Below are 15,628 nucleotides of genomic sequence, written 5' to 3' on the forward strand. Positions count from 1 at the left end.
AAAAATGTACGTGTAGTCATAAAATAGACTTAAATCAAGTTGACCTACAATGTATATAAGATACAACACACAAAAAATACCATTTTAAGCTTAGTCAGATACATTTTGAAAATGACAAAAAAGAAAAAGTATTTCATTAAATAGTTGGACCTGATTTTTGTCGTCGACTCTGCAGTCATTCTTTTCTAGAACTTTTATTTAGTTATAACAAAAACTAACATCATCCAATCGTTTCACATGAAAGAATCGATACACTTGAACAATGACAGAACATAAAGAGAGAATCTAATCAATTAACCGAATGTCATCGTTGATGTCCTTCAAAAATACGAAAAAAAAACTTCATGCTTAACCAAAATTTTTCTATCTCTTTCCAACTGTCATGTCGTCGGTCGTTAGCAAGGCCATCTTTTTTGACATGCGACTATGACAGGAAATTAAAAGGCAACAGAAAACACTCAATACTTATGTATTTGTAGATACTATACATTTAAATACTTTGTTAGAGGTCGTATATGATATAATTTGGAGAATAGAATTTTGACGTGTCAAAAATTATGATGACATATTAGAAAAATTTAGTTTTTGTTTTTTTTTTCTCAAAGAACAAAACAAGTTCTAAGGAATTATGAAAGAAAACATAAAAAATTTAACATCAAGGTCGATGAAATAAATTTCAGTACTTCATTTACTAAATCACACGCAATTAAGATTATCATTATTGATAAATCACAATGATAATGTAGTAGATTTCTATATTTTATTATTGTGAATGACAATTCATACCCATGATGTGATTACACTTCATGATATTCAAACTTATTTCCTGCTACTGATAAATCGTATTTAAGTGATGTTTCTCATTTTGTATATAAGATATATATGAATGACCATGAGGTGCGGTATTGTTAAGGAATAAATCTGTCAAAAAAAATTAGAAGCTGTCAGCCGGTTTTTCATTTAATATCTTATACGAGTTTTGAATTTGCAAACAAGATTTTTAAGTAATTAGTACACTATTATTATCAAATTGTGATTTGCATACTAATTTAAACATAACCAGGTAAATTTAAGAACTAGACACAATAGAAATATTATGTTTGACAGAAAATAACAAGGACAACTGGTAGTGCTTTGACAGATAGTTGTTTTGTTCTTGCTTGTTCACAAAAAGTATAAGAGTATTATGAATTATGACGTTTGCCGAAATTGTTCAGCACACGAACACACCCTATTCAGGACAGTTTGTAAAGAATTTACAAACCTTTAAAATTGACAAGTTATTGTCAATTATTTTGTGGTGATTTCAGGTGCAAATAAAATTATAGAACGGGGAACGTTTCCCCCTCACATGAAATAATATGACAGTTTGGTTTCTGATGAAGTGAAGTATATTTTTAGTAGTTTAAGAAAATAAACGAACCCAATATTGTTTAATCTACAAACAAAGGCTAGAAGAGATGAAAATTAGCGTATATGCGCTCTTGTATCACAAACTGTAATCATCTACAAAAATATAAATTAAAAAAGTGTGTTTTTTTTCAAAAGATTCAATTTCATGAAACTGTCACATTCACAGAAAATGCATAAAATGCACACGAGTCAATACTTATTTTACATTCTTTGTGTTTATCTCAATGTTAAACGTTGGGATTTTGCAACAAATAAAAAAAAAAAAAACAAATTTCGTGATTATCAATTCTTTACGTGATTTAATTAAAATCACAACGAATTAATATTAATAAAAATGACACTAAAAAAGTGACTTTATTTTAATTTAACATTGGATTATTTGATAAAAGTGTTATTGACATAAGACACTTGAAGTTAATTGAAGGTTTTGGCAGTTTCCATAAAAGCCACTTATACAAAAATTTAAAGTAAAATCTTAATTTTCCACACAAACTCTCCAACTGTCAAAAATAGAATTTAGTCTATTTTAAAAAATGTCTTTGTTTCATTATTGAAATTATGTAGATTGTGTAAATGTATGATCCTTAAAACCAAAAGCAATTATTTTGTTCAATTTGACAGATGAAGAATTGCATAAAGGACATTTTGGTAAATTGGTGAAATTGTCTTAACGGGAGTCCATTGCACTCAATTTGTTGTTTAAAATCAAGAAATAAAAAAACAAAGACGTAAGCGCCATTCTGAACTTCTCAGACACAAATATCATAAAAAAAAGGTTGCTTCTGAAGCTTAAAAATTATAAAAAGAACCATAAAATAAGATAATTAAACCATAATGTCATATTCTTCTTACCTTTCAAGTCGTTCATAAAATAAATCCATTATATTGCGATCAAATTCAATTTGAATTAATTTAGCATGCGACATTTAGTATAAATTGTTTGTATAAATAAATAAATATTAACAGATAAAAAAATATATATATAAATTTAATAAAATTTTTGAGTATAACAAATTTGTTTAAAAAAAAAAATAGAAATAAGAAGAAGAATTTCCTTAACCTATTATTATTAAAATATATACTGAGAAAATAAATTCACTGTCATCAGCATTGACAACTAAACGTAACACTACTAATATTGCTCACACCATAAACTTTTAATAATTTATTATAAAACAACAAAAACAATTAACAAAACTCTTAGAAAAATTCAAACGGAACACATTCAAACATTGGCACACTTTATAATATATGTATGTATATACTATATTTATTATCACATTTATGTTAGTATCAGTATTATTTAACAGCACTTTGTTTTTCTTTTTTAACTTGGTTCTGTGTTTTCTGCTTTTAATAAAATACAGCAACCCACGTGCCAAACATAACACAACATTATACGGCACAAAACAAATAGAAGAAACAAAAATAAGCTCTCTTCAGATGATGATTAACAAGTGACAGCTGCTGTCATTATTTAAGTTTCGCTGCTATGGGCTTTGTTGGGTTGGGGAGTGCGATCGTGGTGAGTATTATGCCGAGATTAATTATTCAAAGATGAATTAAGAAGAAATGTCAACCCGGTCGATGATGATGATGATGATCACCACTCTTTAACTCTTCGATTCTGACTAATGCATCATTTTCTTCAGTTGCTCGTCTGGTTTGGATTTTCCCTAAGGAAACAACACAAACAAAAATTGTTTCTATTTGACTGAAACGCAAAAGAAAATAGGTACAATCTTAAATAGTTGTGATATTAGGATGAGCAGGAAACAGGATTGATCCGTGAAATAGGAAAAAGAAGGATAGCAAGAGTCAGTTGTTGAAAACAATAGATCACCCATTATCATCCTTATGAGTAGGTAAAGGGAGAGAGGAATTTTTAACCTCGAGGCACAGCCATCATCAAAAAACATACAGTTACGATTTACGGAACGAAAAGGTGCAAAATAACAATGGGACATATTTTTTCCTCGGACAAGGGAAGAACCAAACCAAATCCATAGCGAATGTTGTTTGACTAAAGGAAGCGGGTGTAGAGATTTAACTTATATACCTTACAACAAAACAATATCCGATTTATTGATTCTTCTACCTGGAGCTAGACTAACAACAATAACAACACCAAAAGAGACACAATAAGAACTGAAGAAAGGACGACAAAATCCATAAAATTTCGTAGATCCTTGAAAATTGGATTTTTGGTGAAAAAATAGAAAACAAAAATATGTATCGAATTGCACAGGATGCGGATTAAATTCGTAAATACAAAATAAAAAGAAGAAAAATCAAATCACCTCCACGTCCAACGTCAATCTTACCTCCACCATAGAGTTGAGATTAAGGAAAATTCTTTAATCTCCTCTATTTTGCCTTTTTTTTTGGTTTCTTATGAATTCTTTTGAATATAAAGAACTATTGACCTGATTTAATACAATTTAATTTGGTTGCAGTTTTCAAGAAGTATCATATAGCCATAAATTGATTGTCATCATAGAGGTGGTTTATGCATCTACTTTTGCTTCTGGATTTCATTTGACAGAAAGAGATGAAGCCCGTCATCTGTCAATGATAAAATTGAAAATCGCAGTCTGTGTTATTTTTTTTTAGTCGCGTTGAAGTCTTTTTACTGCACTGCACTTCACAAAAGAAGGATGCTGGTACTGATGATGATGATGATGATTGAAGGGTGAGGGGTGAGGTGTAAACGAAGGCGATTTTACCTTAGGAATTTGAGAAGAAATTTTTGTTGAATGAGTGGGTGTTTTTTTTCTCTTCTTGCTGTATCTATCCTTTTCACTTATGACTGTTGGAATAGGTATATAGATAGGTAGGAAGAACGAGTACATACTTTGGTTTTAAATATCAAAGTACTTCCGACAAAAAGAGTATGAACTACCCTACCGACCGAGCGAGCGACCGTGGGAGATCTATGTTTTACTTATACATAAATCAATATTATTTTTATAATTGATTTTTTCTTTTAATGGGAAGTTTTAATCAAACTTAACATTTCACTGGTTTGGAAGTCAAAAATAGTTCATCTCGTTAGTTTCTGTCTGTCAAAAGGTTTTTTATACTCTTTGACAGTTTTGTGCTCCTTTTAAAATAATAAATAAAATTTGTTTGAAAGAATTCATATTTAGCCCTCATAAGAAAAAAAAAATCTCTAAAAACACATTTCAAAGAGGAACTGTCAGAGAACGAGAACTGTCAAATCGACTGTCATTATGTTGCCCTTTTAAAAATGTTTTGATTGCATTCTTTGTTGAACTAGAAATTCACAAGTTATAATTTTTAATGTTTTTTTTTTATATTCATTTCTAGGCATGAGTGACTTTTATAAACTGTTATACATATGCTAGTTTTAATATAATATGAAGTTACTTCCGACGAAAAGAAAATGAAGATAAATCAATTTGAATTTTTCTTTTAATGGGAGGTTTTAATCAAACTTAACATTTCACTGGTGTGGAAGTCAAAAATAGTTAGTTTCTGTCTGTCAAAAGGTTTATTATACTCTTTGACAGTTTTGTGCTCCTCTTAAACTAATAAATAAAATTTGATTGAAAGAATTTATATTTAGCCCTCATAAGAAAAAAAAAATCTCTGAAAACACATTTCAAAGAGGAACTGTCATAGAACCAGAACTGTCAAATCGACTGTCATAATATTGCTCTTTTAAATATCACTTGATTGCATTCTTTGTTGAACTAGAAACGCACACGTTATAATTTTTAGTGATTTTGTTAATATTCTTTTCTAGACATGAGTGGATTAGAACACTTTTATAAACTGTTATACATAGGCTAGTTTTAATATAATATCAAGTTACTTCCGGCAAAAAGAGAATGAACAAAAATCAATTTTATTATTATAATAATTGATTTTTTCTTTTGATGGGAGGTCTTAATCAAACTTAACATTTCACTGGTGTGGATGTCAAAAATAGTTCATATTGTTAGTTTTTGTCTGTCAAAAGGTTTTTTTTATACTTTTTGACAGTTTTGTGCTCCTCTTAAATTAATAAAATTTGATTAAAAGTATTTTTAACCTCTGAAGAAAAAAAGTAAATCTCTAAAAACACACTTGAGAGTGAAACTGTCAAACAAACAAGAACTGTCAAATTGAGTGTCATACTTTTAGTGATTTTGTTTCAAAAAATTCATAATAAAAAATGCAGTCATTTTAATTTGTCTAGAAATGAGTGGGATAGAAGACTGTTATAAACTGTTATACATTTGAAATAGAAATTGTCAAAAAAACGAGAACTGTCAAATCAATTTCCATACTTGACTTGTTTATGTTCTGCTTTGAACGGAAAATTTTAGTAATTTTGTTTTAAGCTATTCATAATAAATAATGCAGGAATTTTAATTTTTCTAGGCATGAGTGGGATAGAAGACTGTTATACATACATTTGCAAGAGAAATTGTCAAAAAACGAGAACTGTCAGATCAACTGCCATACTTGTCTTGTATATGTTTTCCGTTTAACTGGAAACTTTTAGTGATTTTGTTTTAAAATATTCATAATAAATAATGCAGGAATTTGAATTTTTCTAGTGGGATAGAAGACTGTTATACATAGACTAGTTTCAATCTGTCAACCGTCATATAAAAAAACAGTGCATTGAATCCCTGAGGCTAAAGTAATTAATAAAAATAGAAGAAAATTAACTATGGATCGAGTCTTATGCATGTTTTATATAAATGAAGCTAGAACTTTGCGAATTTAATTATGTACATTTGAAAGAGAAATTGTCAAAAAACGAGAACTGTCAAATCAACTGAGATACTTGTCTCGTATATGTTCTTCGTTTAACTAGAAACTTATAGTGATTGTGTTTTAAACTATTCATAATAAATAATGCAAGAATTTAAATTTTTCTAGGAATGAGTGGGATGGCAGACTGTTATAAATAGTTATACATAGACTAATTTTGTTCTGTCAACTGTCATTTACAAAAACAGGGCATTAAATCCCCGAGGGTAAAGTAATTAATAAAAATATAAGAAAATTAACTATGGATCAAGTTCTATGCATATCTTATGTAAATAAAGCTAGAACTTTGTGAACTTAATTAAATCAGTAAATTAAAATAAAATTTAAATTAATTTTAAATAAAATATTAATTTAATTTTTTCCAAAAAAAAAATATATTCTACTTTGACGGAAATCCCCCCAGAACACTTCACATGTGTATATTAATAAATTTTAGCTCTGACCAACCTTGAATGAGTCAAGATTCTCAAAAGTCATTAAAAAAACAACTGAATCTGTTTTGTTTTCTCTTCTTTTTGTAGTTGTTTCAAATGAAAATAACAAAAAAAAACATTCATAAAGTGAAGGTCATATCAAATTAAGTTTTTTTTTTCTTTGCAAACAAAGCTAAAGAAATAAAAAAGTTTATAAATATCAAGTTGCTGCACTAAACAAAATGTACTTTAGCAATAATAAAAAATAAAAACTATATGAATATGAATATGACTAAGCATCATGTACCTACTCAACAATAGATTTTGTTATCAAAGTAATTTTTCTTTTATTTTATTTACTTTTAGTTTACGATGTGCAAAGTTTCACATAAAATAAAAAATTAAAAAAAAAACCATAAACAAAAGTTGAAAAATCACTCGAACGTGTGTTGTGCAACTTTGAATGAAAGTTTAACCTTAGATCTAAAGTATCTATCTTTTTACGTTTTTACATTCTGTTGTGTTACAAAGTTTATCGATGTTTTTTTTTTTTTTTGTTACGTTACGTTACTTTTATGTTTTTTCTAAACTTACAACAAAACAATCTTAAATCTACTTAAGTCTATTTGTTTAGAGAATCGAGAGTGATATAGGAAAATGTTTTCAGAAACTGTTTATCTAAACTAAAAAAACTATAGTTTGGGGTTTTGTCCTTCAAGCCCAACAAAATATGGCACGTGTTGTAGACTTGTGGTGTTGCGTGTTTTTATATTTAATTATTTTTGTTATTTTTTTGTATGTTCTTTGTACGAAGTTTATATATTTTATAGTTAAACTAAGAGTCAAGGACGGTTATATTAATGAAAACGTGGTATTTTGATATAAAGTTCTAATGAAGTGCTATGGCGCGTTTCTAGAGATAATTCAAACGTGTATATTATTTGCTGTAAGGTCTACAAAAAATATTAATTATATGTTCATGTTCACGTTTTAGTAATAATTATATATCTGGTCTATGTTTTTTTTTTTTATTAAATGTCCTATAGTCAACTTTGAGGTGATAAATTTTCTTTTATGAATACAAACTAAAAAATGACAGTTCAATAGTTACCAAAATAATGGTGATAAACTAGATTTTTACCAAAATGTGGTAAATTGGAGCAGGATTGCAATCTTTTATGAATACAAACTAAAAAGTGACAGTTCAATATTTACCAAAATAATGGTGACACACAAGATTTTCACCAAATGGTGGTGAATTGAAGCAGGATTGCAATGTTTTATGAATACAAACCAAAAAGTGACAGTTCAATAGTTACCAAAATAATGGTGACAAGCTAGATTTTCACCAAAATGTCAATCTTAAATGATTTGTGTTCTATTTAGATTGAAATCGTGTTGACCAATTATTTAACATATGTGCTCTAAGTAGCCCATATTATAACAGAATGTGGAAATCCTGCACTAAAATCAATCGGTGTGGTATAAACTGTTATAATTATGTTCTAGACGTAGCACAGTTTTTTTTTCATTTTTTCGTTTCTATATGTTCTCTAAGTAGACCTGAATTTATTGAGGATTGCATATGTCAATTGGATATGCATTCGCAGCACTAGTACTGTCAAAAACTGTTATACAAACAATTTATTTTGAGCAAAATCGATTTTTTTCAACATAATTTCTAATGGTTGTGATAATATAATAGTTGCTAATCACGGCTTTGTGTCTGGCCACGTTCACATCCTTCTGACTGTCATAAATTGTTATACGTCAGGCAAAACTTTTTTGGAACGCCGCTGTATTCCACAGGGATGACTTTGGCTCTATAAAGTCAGATTGACACTTCTCCTTTGTTATTAAATTTTATTTATACGATTATGTGAAAAACAAAACAACACAGCTTTGACTCTGAGTTTCGGAGAATCCTGGACACAGGAGACCAAATTTAAATTACTTTGCTTTAATAAACTGTTATAAATTAGAGTGACATTCAAATAATTGACATTTAAAACTTCAGAGACAAAAAATACAACTTCAAGGTTTTTAAAACTGTTATACAAATTCGAAACCAATTTTAACATGAGGCCAAATATGAAATAACGGGTTATCCATTTTACGATTTCAAAAGTATAGAGCTGGAATTCGACATCTGTCAAACTAATTGGTTAAACCAATTTTTTGTCAGTTCAAAGTCTGACATTTACGAAAATAAATCGCTTAACTATCGAACAACGCATACAAATTGTTATTCTGCTACAGCTACTTATTGTGTTTTATGAAGACATTAAGGTTTAAATAATCGTCCAACTAAGCAAGCAATTAGCAAATTGTAGAGAAATTTGTAGAGACTGGACGATGGAACGAATGTCACTGTCAATTCGACTGTCACCGACTTTTTTTGCCTGCTATTGAAAAAGACGACTTGGACTTAAAAATAACATTCATCAAGTTATGTTTGAGATACCGACCAATATGTGTCAAAAAGTTTTACATCATTCGCATGGTGTCATTTAAATAATGTAGTGTTTAATGTGAAACTTTATAAAGAAAAAGAAATGTCATACTTTTGAAACCGCAAAAATGGATAACCCTGTATAATTTTATAAAAAGGTTTTTAAAAAATTGTAACAAAACTTGTGATTGTTTGAATAACGTTATCCAAGCATGAACAATCCACACCTGTAGAAGATATTGGATCAGTTTGTGTCACACTGACATTACTCGTGCCGTTATAAACTGTCAAACAAAATCTATTTAGAACACAGCTTTGATTGTTTAATAATTATTTATTGTTTTTTTTTTTTAAATTCAAAAATTGATTAACATTTCAATTTCGAAAAAAGAAAAATAGAACACAAAAAATATTTGCACAAATGATGACATACATTAACTTAACCTAAAATGTCATTTCACTTGTTCAAATATATTTGCATGATGGTTTACATTTGAGCTTCTATATTTATGAGCTACTTATTTTTATATTTCTGCGCAATGCAAAATCCATGAAATATTAAATGTATGTTTACACTTTACACTTTTTTTCAATTTTTTTTCTTCGAATTTTTGCTTTTAAGTAAAATCAATAAAAAAAACCAATCGCAAATCTTATTTAATGGATTTCAATTAATCACTGGATTCGGTTAGCCTCGTTGAACATATCCCATACCAACTATTTACATAAACTCTCAAAAAAATATCATCAGTTAGCTTACATAATCGTCTTTAGTCTTTGTCGTATTCGTATAAGTCTGATGTCTTTTTACATTCGTGGGAAAGTTAATTTTCGTTCACCTTTTCGAATGCTACTTAGTGACTCCTCTTAAAATTGGTCTTTTCTCAAATTACACCACTTTAATGGCAGTCTTTTGGTCTTCTTTTCCTCTTATTTAATTTTATGGTGGTAGGTGATAATAAATATAGAAAGTACTATATCTACATTATCGAAAGCTACCAAAAATAAAGACTACATTATGTAGTGTATATGATGTATGAAGGTACACCATTTGTGTTTTCTTTTCAATAAAAGAAAACACTTTAATCTTCTTTAGTGAAGAAAAAATGTGAGAGGAAATAATCAACAAAAAAAAGAAGCTTTCATTCATTAAAAGAAAGTGACTTAACTTTTATAAATAATTACAAAGAAATTGAAATAAAAAAGAAGGTGAATTCGTAGAAAAGTCCAACAACTTCCATTTACTTCCGTCCTCAGACTCTTTAAATCGATTACATGACACATAAAACGTGAACTGTCATTTGCATTTAAAGAGAGCTTCTATTTTTATGACAGACACCTTCGTCAAATTTGTTAAGTGTCGATGACATTATGTGGAATACAAAATTTTCTAATATGAGATCAGTCAAAATTTGAAGTTCCTGGAAATTAAACAAATATTTCTCAAGTATTTTTTGCTGACAGGAGTTCTTCGTTAAGTTTTTACTTTTTGGCACTTAATTTTCATTAATTAAATATTATTGAAACAAAGGTACTTTGTGTAAAAGGAATAATGTAAATATATTTAAGATGTGAAAAATTGAAAGTTCCTTCGTTAAGAAGCTGTGACAATTCGTTTCCCCCCCAACGTCAATTTTGTTTAGTTGTCAGAGATATGTTGTGGAATAAAAATAGTGGAGCGTTTCCTTACATGATAATTCTCAAAATTCTAAGTTCCTGGAAATGAACCAAATATTTTTCAAGTATTTGTTGCTGACAGGATTTGTTCGTCAAGTTCTTACTGTTTGAAATTTAATTTTAATTTATTACATATTATGAAAATAAAGGTACTTTTATGCAAAATGAATAATGTAAATATATTAATGAGACAAATAGAAAGTTCCTTCGTTAAGTTGTGACATATATCAAAATAACATTTTAAAAAGCAACCAAAATTGATTTCCCCCCCAACGTCATTTTTTTTTAGTTGTCAATGACATTTTATGGAATAGAAAATGGTGGAGCGTTTCCTTACATGATGATTCTCAAAATTTGACGTTCCTGCAAATGAAACAAATATTTTTGAAGTATTTGTTGCAGACAGGATTTTTTCGTTCAGTTCTTACTTTTGACACGTAATTTTCATTTATTAAATATTATAGAAAGAAATGTACTTTAGTGCAATAGGAATACTGTAAAAATATTAAATATGAGACAAATTGAAAGTTCATTCGTTAAGTTGTGACATATGGCAAAATAATATTTAAAGAAAATTTCAAAAAGCTACAAAAATTCGGTACCTACCCCTTCCCCTCCTCAAAAAAATGTAAAAAAGGATATGTTGCAGTGCATAATGATGATTTCTGATCAATAACAATTTATTTCCAAAATAAAAGTGAACGAATCTAGGCGAGATGCAATAATCTCAAAATACGAAAGTAGTCGTTTGTTTTGGTATCATTATTGAGAAGTTATCAATCAAAGTAGATTAACAAAACTTGATTTGATGTTCAAACTGAACGAAAAGTTTTTGTTATTGATTTCACATTTCCAAAACAAAAGTGAACGAAACTATACAAAAATCAATAACCTAAAAGAATGAAAGTAGATTTCACTGAACTTAAGTTTCTTTTCAAACTGAACGAAAAGTTATGGTTGGAAAAAATGTCAATCTTAAGTGTTTCTTGTTATTTAATCGAATTAAATACTTCTGTATATAAGTTCAATGCCATTTCATTCAATACAAAATTAGGCCAAGAGGACTTAGTGACTTACAACTCTCAACCATTCCTGTGTGCGAGTAATGTTGTCAAGGATGGAGGGGACCTACAGTCTTAAGCCGAATATGAACGTATTATTTGAGAAAGCACTTTTCATGACTAGAATTACTCTTGGAGGATTTGTCAACTCCCCGAAAGTGAAAGTACCCGTTAAAAACACATTAGATGGCACAGGCAGGGTTTGAACCAAAGATGTCTGGTATAACAGTCCAAACTAACCATCAAGAAACTAATTTTCCCATAGTCCTTTTTAATTAGTCTTGTTTAAATAAACGAGAAATAAACAAAACTTAACGAAACTCTGTAGAGTGACTGTTATCATTGCTGACAGTAACTGACGATTCTGTATTTACTTAGACTTAAGTAAGTGTTCAAGACTATTCATGCATTGACCTAACTTTCGTTAAATAATCATAAACGTGAATTATTAACTTTCGTTAAGTTTAGAATAATACAATTCTGTCTTCGGCTTTGTCTCCCTAATACGCAAAAACTGACAAATTCAATGTAATTTTAAAATAATATTCAAGTAGAAAAGTGTTTACCTTCGTTAAGTTCGTTTTTACTTTTAAGACTGCATGTATTTCAAATAATCAAAGCCTGATGATTTCATTCATCAATTTCACTTGTGACCGATTAAATGCATTAGGGAACCATACGATTTTATATTTTCCCAAGAACACAAATTAAAATCTAATTAAATCATGATTTTATTTACATTACACTGGGAGAAGAATAACTTTATTAAAATTTCTCTTTTCCATATTTCAAGTTTAAATGCAAAACACATTAAAAAAAAAATCTCTTGATCTCTGATCGATTTAATTTCCCCTCATTAAATTTTTGGCGTGTGAAATCTCAAAAAAAAAAAAAATTAAATGAAAGCTAAATTCCCCATCACCAAAACCACCCACTCTCTTTAGTGAAAATCCACACAAGATATTTTGTATATCTCTAAATAAAGAAAAGAAAAAACAACAACAAACGCTTCACTTACCTATAACAATAAAAATAATGAAAGTGCTATCAAAAGATGATGATGATCGTTAAATGATCTTCTCACATCAAAATGTGCCATGTGCGCTTTCCTACTGCTGCTGCTGGTGGCTGCATGCATTTCTCCACCAAAGCAACCAAGAAAGAAATTCACTTAAAATTCACCAAAAACCAATAACACCAAACAAAAAGAAAAGAAAACACACAAAAAGAAGAAAAAAGAAAGACCGCTTCACTTCGTAATCGTATCGTATCGTAATGTGAACATTGAACACCAACAAAAGAAAAAGAACACATTTCAAAAAGAAAAAGGAACATCAAATCAAATAAAACAACAACAAAAACAAAAAAGAAAGAGAGAAAATCCAAAATGAAAGGCAAATACGGAGAGAGTTATTACACAACAAAGAAAAAGAAACAGAAACAATTCCAACCAATTTTGGGAGGAGGGAAATTTGAATTTCAAAAAATTGACTATCACCGTTTAGCTTCTGTTTATGTGATGATGGTGATTGGTGGCAGATGAGAGAGAGAGGAGGGGAATCATTTACATATTTTCTTTTGTCTCTGTGGTAAGTGCAATATCTTTCTCTTTGTTGTTTTCCTATACCAAGGTTTTTGAAGTAAATTTTCACCTTTCTTTTTTCTTTTGTCATTTCTCTATTTTATATTTGATCGATGATGGGGGAGAGAAAACGAGTGTATTCATTTTCGTACTCCCTTTAATTGTAATGCAATAAATTTTACACTCAATATAAGAAAAAGAAAGAGTAGAGAGTTTTTGAGTTGATATTCACGTTTGTTCGATTGCAACATCAAACATGTTTGATATGTGGTGAGATTTTATAATTATGATAATGACTAAGATGTTGATGATGATGATGATGATTGTGGTTAGATAAAAACTATTTAAAGATTTAAATTGTTTGTTATAACTCACGTAGATAAATAAATTTGTAGATAAATTCAAGAGAATGACATTTATTGATCTAAAATTTTAAAAATTGTTTATCCTTTTCATCGATCGATCGTTATTTGGTGATTGTTTATGAGACGTCATAAAATTTGATTTTTTATCACCGATATTGAAAGAGTTTTAGAATTTTTTTCTTTATCAGCATAGATTTATTTTTCTAAAGGGGGATCTAGATGTTTTTTAAAGATCATTTTTTTAAGTTTTTGAAGTTATCTTAAAGCAAGGCCTATGTAAACATTTAAGTGAGGGTTGAGGGAGAACTGTTGTAACGTCAAATTGATATAAACAATTTCATGATATGGAATTTGGAGAGAGCAATGTTTATAATAAATTTCTAAGTGGTTTGAATTGGAAATAGACAGCAATTTTAAAATACTACAATATATACATTTTGTTTAACAGCTTCGTAGGAGATGTGTTGATGTACAAAAAAGGGCATTAAGTTTTATGGTTAAGAAACATTACAGTATCTTAATGATTTTGGAGTTTTTGGTTTTGTTTGTGGAGATTTTTTACCACACATTGGGGAGAAATTTGAGATGGGACAAATCCAACAATAATTTAATAAATGTTTTCATTAAAAGATAAGTTCATTTTTGGGATTATTTTGTGGTGTAATTTGAGCTTAAAAATAACATCTGAAGTATTAGGGAATTTTTGGGATTGAATTCGTCCATTAAGTCAGCCTAATAAGGTAGGGGACAATGATATGACAACTCTTAATTTGTTTATTTATTTCATCCGCCATTTTTAATTTTAGATATTTCAAGTGTCAAACCGATTTTCTTAGTTAATATTAGTTTTGGAGAAGATGTCAAGTAATATTTTTTGTACCAATTTGTTGTTAAGGGCAAGATTCATTATTTTGCAATTAAGAGGACTGTCCTCTCAAAAGATTTCGAGTAGATGACAGCTGTCAGTGTCAAAATAACTTATGATTTGAAAAGAAACCACTAGATGGCCCGTTTTATATTCTTTTGTTTTTGTTTTTGCTATTAACAACAACAATCACTATTGAAACAGCCTACATGTTGCATAAATGAACTGTCAAATTATTAAGGGGACAAGCCCATCAAAGTCTCAAAAAACCGTCTATTCTTTGGTTAATCGATTGTGTAAAGTTTTGGCTCGGAATAAGAATTATTTCGGAAGAGACTAGGATATTCAATGAGTCACTTCCGGGCGAACGGTGCCTGGCGGCCGTGCCAGATAAGAGGATATTATTACGATAGGTCTGTTTGGACTATCTGCAGTTTTTTAAACTTTTTGCATTTCAGAATCACTGTAGGTACTTTGTTTTAGAAACCTTTTGGAAACTATATAAATATGTTGTATGCATGTTTTTAAACTTTGCGGAAGAGATATCTAAAAAAGTTCTTCACTTATTTTCTTAAACTAAATTTTTTTTATTCATTGTTGTCCCTTAAGTAATTAACTGCTTTTTCTTATATGTTAATCCTCTCCTAATAAGTGAAACGGAAAATCCATTTCTTTTTTTCAAATTGGTGCATCTTAGAAGTGACAGTTCGTGAAAGAAGAACAAAGCAAACAAACCTAAATCTGTCAAACGGATGTACTCGTGTCAATTTTAAATGTCAGAAACTGCAAAAGTACTGAAAGTTACTAAAAGTTCAGGTAGCCATTTTAAAAATTAAAAATTCAGTAAAATGACAGCGAGATAATAAGAAGCTTAATTTGTTAGAAATTAGAACTTAGGTCTAATATTTTAATGGTTGCCTTCGTAGTAATTTTCTTTAAGTTTACTTACAGAAAGTATAAATGATGAAGACTATTGGAAAGATTTAATACTTTCATAAAAACTACACTATTT

The 15,628-nt window shown here is 29.1% G+C and overlaps 1 protein-coding gene across 5 annotated transcripts in view; it reads right to left on the reverse strand.

Annotated features, from left to right (window-relative positions):
- LOC129953797 (protein roadkill) overlaps positions 1-15,628 on the reverse strand; it is a 448,090-nt gene that overhangs the window by 43,061 nt on the left and 389,401 nt on the right. The gene's annotated exons all lie outside the window — the stretch shown is intronic.

The sequence above is a fragment of the Eupeodes corollae genome, chromosome 1 (genome assembly GCF_945859685.1).
Source record: "Eupeodes corollae chromosome 1, idEupCoro1.1, whole genome shotgun sequence".
Classification (NCBI taxonomy): Eukaryota; Metazoa; Arthropoda; class Insecta; order Diptera; family Syrphidae; genus Eupeodes; species Eupeodes corollae.